Below are 6,986 nucleotides of genomic sequence, written 5' to 3'. Positions count from 1 at the left end.
AATACCACAACAAGAAATGGCTACAGATATTGCCATCAATATGAAACTGTGAAAGCATCTTTAGACAAAGTGAATATATTTCTTACTGGTGTGGATTTTGCTGTGTCTGTAATGTACTGTATCAAATCACTTGAGTAAGGAAAAGTTCACTTGCTTCTGGGAATGAAATCACTGCCTGAAAAGATATCACTTAAGATAAAGTAAGTACAGAACTATACAAAAGAAAAATTGAATCTGGTAAATACTGAATGTTCTGTATTGTCCTCTAGATTTCATCTGTAGCAGAGGTTAAAAAAGACATTTGACTTTGCACAATGGAGGTTCCATTTAGAGTTTCTACTCAAGATTCTGGGGTGACATTCAAACCACATGGGGGTTTCTTCATTCTACTTAGTTTATTCAAGGGAAACCCTCACCAAAATTCTACATTAATTAGATACCCAAATCACTTAAAAAAACTTCCTTCTAATTTCTTTTGGTTACTTCACAATACTCTTCTAACCTGAAACAAAGGGAAAGGAGATGCCCTTTAGAATGCAAGCATTATGGATATAGAGGTGCTGTTTCTTAGCAAAGATAAGACAGATTAGTTTGTTTCCTTTGTAAGTGTATGATTCCCTGGATCTTTACTCTCAAATATTCTCCTCTGAAACTCACATATTAGTAGTGCCTAATCAGTAATTGATATCTCTTGCCGGTTGGCTTAACGAGTAACTATTTTTTTCTGTTAGATTGTAATTATTATTATTTGTTGCTTTTATTGATATTCCATCTAGCTTCCAGGAAATACTGAAGGCCCATTATATTAGGTATTATACAAACTCATAGAATGAGCAAGTCATTGAGAAGAATTTACGCTTTAAATGGACACAGCAGTGGATGGGAAAGGAAATGGAAGAAGCTGTGATCTAAAAAATAAATTCACAGTAGTGGCAAAAATAGAGCTGTCATTGTCTTTCTCCAGACTTTTCTCTATTGTGTCCTATAGTCTGCTTGATTTTAATGGTTTTTTCCTTAAAAATAGTGAACTCCAAATTTTCCAGTAAAGTTAACCTTGTAAAGGAACATGGTATGAAGTACAACAAAAATGTGAGGATGAATTGTTTTCATTTAAGGATATACCTCCATCATATAGTCCAAATGTAATTACAAATTATAAGTGTTCTCTTTAGTCCCATACAGCCTTCTCAAGAGGGCTTACATGAAAGGCAGAAGAATCTGAATATGACAATAAATATCCAGACTGAAAATAAAAAACTAGAATATGTCTTCTGAAATGGTATTCAGAAAAAATGCTCTGAGAGATGGAACCAGAGCAGTAGGCTGATAATTTTTACCCTCAGCAAAGGTAGAGCATATGGAAACCTAGATTAAAGCTTTCAGAAAGGATATTGGCTTAGCTGACTTTTTAAATGGGCTTATTTTTCAGTTTTTGCAATTCTGTTAGGCTGCCAAATGTGGTGGCAAGCTACCAACAATACTAATAGTCTAGTTGTCTACAAGATGCAATAGTGATCCTAATTAAGACCTGAAAGTGAAAGCACCAGCAGTTGAATGCAAATTGAAAAATTCAGTTGATTATTTATACAAGAATGAAAATTCTCTTCTCTTGATTAAATTCCTCTTTAGAGGCTGAATTTGTAATTGACCATTTCTCTGGTATTTTGAGAACAGTAATTAGAATGTGCAGCTTGAAATTCTTTTATTTGAAAGAAAATCATCAAAACTAGTATAGTTACAAGACTCTCCATGACATGTAAATGACACTAATAATATTTCTAAATGCTTCAATTGATCTCTCCTTTTGAATAACACAGAAATCAAATTTTCATTTTCTTTTAGACCCTGCAGACATGGAAAGTGGGAATGACTTCAAAGCACACAGGGACTATGAGATTTAAAGTCTGATTTCGGAAGGGGCCCTTTATGCTCTCCAGTAACTAGTAACTCTCAGTAGACCTTGCACCTGATGAGCAGATTTATAGCCTGCCAACATATTATATAAAAATCTTGTTTTGATCTTTGTATACTGAAGTTTATTTCAGCTGGTACTAATTGCACCAGAACTTCCATGACAAAAGATGGCATATCTTATCAAACACAGCTAAAACCAGAAATATCACAATTCAGTGCTAACCATGTTGTCTAACCATAGGCCTTCCACAGAGATCATCTCCAGTTCTGGCTCCTGCTGCTGCTTGAGGCAGGTGAGAGAATGGACTTTGGACCCGTAGCACTACCAAAAGCTGACATATGCTGGAGGATTTCTGAGACTTGTCAGCTTCTTTGATGGCATCACCCACATAAAACAGATGGAAATGTGGTTGTGAAATTCCTATACATTGATTTCCTGTCTGTGGTATCATCTAACTAAACAAATAAGAACTACTTAGCCATATGGTCCTTCAACTGGCTCTTCATTTCTTACACTGAAGGAAGGAGAAAAGAGAGCTTTATTATAAAATACTGAAAATCCTTTTGGAGAAGGTGCTGTTAAGTTTATTTCCTCATGCAGGAAAAAAACCCCAAAAACCAGCAACAAAAATATGCTGCATACTGGTTTTAACAAAGACAGCTGGGGACTCTCTTTATAATTTTCCCTTTAATGGCTCTGTGCCATAATTCTAGAGCTACAGAAAAGGAGTTTAGAATCTGACCAAGTATATGCAGAATGTAGTAAGTTCCCCTAAATTCAGAAATTGATATGATATCAAAATTCTGTTCAACATATTGATTCTGATACCCTTTAGATTAATCTGAATAGGACAGAATTCTTTTATTTGTTAAAGGCATAGATTGCTTTCTCTCCCCTCTTTTAATTTGATTCGCTTTGAGTGAAGGGGACAAATAATGCCAAAATCTCTGGGTTTGCTCTTGTAAGGAAGATATTCTTAAAGAAAGGAATTAAGTTAGCTAGGAATTAAAATTTGCCTATTGTCAGATATTGAAGCCCTGTTCTGTAAATACCATAACTGCATCTTTCAGTGGTCAAAAAAAAGGAAGCCTTACAAATACTGGGCTGAGGCACCTTCCCTTTATAAGCAAACAAGCTGAGAAGTTCATTTATTTTTGTTTAGACTGAGAAGTCCATAGCCGTGACATCCTCTTCTGTTGGATGTCTGACTCTATTACAACTTGCCTCTCACTAAATAAAATCTCTTTTATTAGTTTATCTTGAATGTGAATCCCTGGACATGGTGAAGGCAAATTTGATATAATGGCTTATCGGAATTCAAGAATACGTTCTCTCTCTCTCTCCCTCTCTCTCCATTTTCATGTCTTCTGGGATGAGCACTTCTTGTGTCCAGCCTTATCAGGATGTTTATTGTTTTTAACCATAGAGGCAGTGTTCACTTCTCTTTTCCTGCAGTTCAAGACAAGTTGCTTAGACAGGGTGCACTCCAAGTTCTTTCATTGTGGTTACAGTTAACAGAAGTAGTCCTTAATTTTTCTGATTGTTATCACAGAAACACTGAAATATCAACAAAGGATACAGTGCTGGGTTCTGAAGAGTTACCAGAAGTCACCACATAGTCCCTTTTGCAAAACCTGAGGTGTAAAGATATAAATCCAGAAGATTATGGGGGAGTGAGTGATAGCTGGCCAATGTCATGTCAGGTCCAGGACAGCTAAAAGAGAGCACTAGAGGTGGAGTAACCAAGGGATGTACTATTAGGAGATAAGGAAAATTATAAGAGAAAAAAAAAGAAAGTAAAAAGGACATTGATGAAGAGACAGAGAAGAAAAAAGTTCATGTATGGAAGCTCTCAGGCAAAGCATATAGAAAGGATGGAAGGGATCTCCAGCAATAATAAGAAGAGATTGTCAGAATTAAAATTAAATAAACTCTTTGGGATTGTTACTTCATATGTTCCTTCTAGCCTGAACATGCTTCAACCTTGATGAGAACTTTTCAACAGAACAAGGAGGCAAAAGGGCTTCACAAGTCCATGTGGGACGTCAGAAGAGGAGGTGGCCTAGCAGAGATGTTAGTCCCCTGTGAGACACTACCCCAGGGAAGAGATATAGAAATGTAAAGTTTTGGGGATGTTGGTTGAAAATAATTAAAGCAGTTCAGTATGGATAGAAGAAAAGTTTCTATTCACTTGTGTATAAATTTTAGGACGTTTCCTTTCATCCTCCAGCTTTTTATTCTTCTGTCTTCTCAGTAATTGATTGACAAACTAATTAATGTCAGCACATTAATTTATGATGTGAACAGTTTGATATAGACTGGTAAGAAAAAAGCTATTGAAAAACAAAAAGTCATATTACCATTTGTGAAACAAGTTACCTGTAACTGGTAAATTAACTATTCAAATAATAATTTGAATAATTAATTTACCTTGCAATAGTGATAGCTATGATGGAAAATGGCCAACATAATAACATACTTTATGTCTCAGCTGTAGAATTCCTGAATTTTGTGTTACTAGAATATTTTGACTTAGGATTTTTATGACAAGGATCAATCGAGTAAAAAAGTACAACTTGGGAGACAAGTCCTATTTACTAAATATAGAATACCAGCAGTTGCCATCTGCCAGATTGTCTAACAAGTTAAGCGTGTTGGTTTTCCTTGTCCAGAGATGTTTCATTGTTCATAACATTTCTTTAATCAGGTGCAGTCCCACTTTCTAGGCCATGTTCTGAAGCATCTCTGAGATGAGTGATCCCTACTCAAGTGAACCACAACTGTGTTTGACCTATGAAAGTCACAATTTCCCTTGCACAGAAGCTACAGAGCAGCAGACAGGGCTGCATTTCTCTGTGCCATATGCTACTATCCAGCACAGAGATTACTAAAATATATATCCCACATGAACTGGGAGGTGCTCCCAAACCCATAATACCGATAAACAAAGGAAACCCCAAGGGTATAAAAGCTGCTTTTTTTTTTCCTCTCAATGAAAATCATGTATTTTAACTAAGTGTCCTTCAAAGAAGAATCAAGTCAGATGTCTGTATGGTTCATGTTTTATCCTTGAACCTTTTCACAGATGAATCTTTGGTTTTGCCCTGAATCAGTCCTAGAAGGGTCAAAAGTTTGGAAATGCAAGGATATTCATGTTAATTGCATAATTTTATAATTTTAACAGGAAACATTGTCTGTGCTTCCCAAAGGTCACTGCAACTCAGAGCTTAACACCTGTATCTGTCATCTCAGCTGTGATGAAGAAATTAACTCCTTCAGTTCCTGGAATATAGTAGTTGACCGACACTGACTCATGACATGGATGACTAGACTTGTACCCAACTACAGCGGGCCCTCAGCTGCTTGTTTCCCGCTTAAAAACAAGTTCAGCTGCATTACTTGAAAGAAGCAATAATGACTACAAAAAAAAAGTAAAATCTGGCACTAGGAAGCAGGAGCTGGACTGACAACTCTGATAGACAAGCAAAGACTGCAGTTATTATTGTTTAATTGCTATGGCAACTAAACATGGCCTTTTTGCTGAAATAATTTCATGGTAGCACCTTACTCATTGTAAAAAAATAATAACCAGTCAACCTAGATTGCTATCAGAGCTGCACTCGACTGAAAACTGTAGACTTGGAAAAGAAAGGTTAATAAAATACACAGAACAGAAAACAAGGTTAGAGGTGATGTTTTGCCTGTGAGGCGTTTTTTGGAATGTAGACGAAAAAGATTAGTTCTAGAGACAAGATGAGCATTAGCTCTCTGGTTTCTTCCTTCTGCCAATAACCTTTTAAGAGTCTTTCCAAAGCTCACAAAAGTCCCTGCAGTCATAACGCCACCTTCAACTTCATTATCTATCCCAGTTTTCAATATATATTGTTATCAATTCTTTTTCTTACAATCTTTAGAAGCATCTACAAATTATAGTTTCCCATCTTTGGGAAGACCTAGAAATTTGTATATCTAAGCAATCTGACAACATTTCATGTGCTTCTGTTCCAGTTACTGGAAAAACAGAAAGTTTGTGAAATAGCAGCTGTGGCACTGGCATTTCTCTTCTTATAATTTTGCACTATGACTGTATAAACTAAACATATCCACAAAGTAACTGTACTGATTCATTTTGGTCTATTTTCTTCTATTATGATATTGTCACATTAAAATAAAGACTAATAGAATGCAACATGAGAAAAATAAAACACTTGATCATCTCAACACAGTTCTTGCTATTGCTTGTTATGCATCCCCTTATATTACTTTTTAATATTTTATAAGTGTTAAAATAGCTGAATCTATAGAGTTTCATTTATCCCTACCTTATAAACATTTTGCATGCTGAGAACTGCACAGGAACAAAGCTCAAAGCCATTGCACTTAAACTTACATATAAATAATAATTAAAAAAATTACTGAAGAAGAAACAGTGACTACTGCTTTCAGCTCTGAGGCAAAGTTTATCTGCTTCATACCAGTTAAATTCCTCAAGAAACGTTGTATACTTTGCAGATGTGGGGAGCAAATGTTTCACGAAATTGAGCACCTACTGTTTTACAAATGCATTAAGGAAGTTATACAGTCCATTTGCCTTTTTAGATTTTTATCTTGATTAAGGATTTAATTTTACAAAAGAGTTTAATTTATAATTTTATGAGTTTTCTTGAGGCAAAGGGAATGACTGGATATAATGCTCAGCTTATTTTCTGTTGATAGTCATAAGACTGACAGAAGAGGGGTATGGCTCCATATATCTATAGATAAGCCTCATTTATTTTTTTTCTAAATAATACTGTATTTTTTCTTATGCAATTATTTCTTCTAGAAGTATTCATTTTTTACAGTCCAATGAGTATCTCCAGCCCACAGATGCTCTAAAGAAGACGAAGAAATCCAGTCACTCTAATTTGCTATGCAATGCAGTGTAGTGGTTTCAAAGATAAAATTAAAAAACAAGCAACTTAGTACATACATTGTCTTTGTAAACAATTTATGAATACTCAGGTATGGGTAGTGTTAGTATCACACTCATACAAAAAACCAGTTGTATTTTAAATTAATTTTGTCCTCT

Source organism: Pithys albifrons, chromosome 7 (genome assembly GCF_047495875.1).
Source record: "Pithys albifrons albifrons isolate INPA30051 chromosome 7, PitAlb_v1, whole genome shotgun sequence".
Lineage (NCBI taxonomy): Eukaryota > Metazoa > Chordata > Aves > Passeriformes > Thamnophilidae > Pithys > Pithys albifrons.
The sequence above is the reverse complement of the archived record's forward strand: the minus strand, read 5'-3'. Positions refer to the sequence as shown.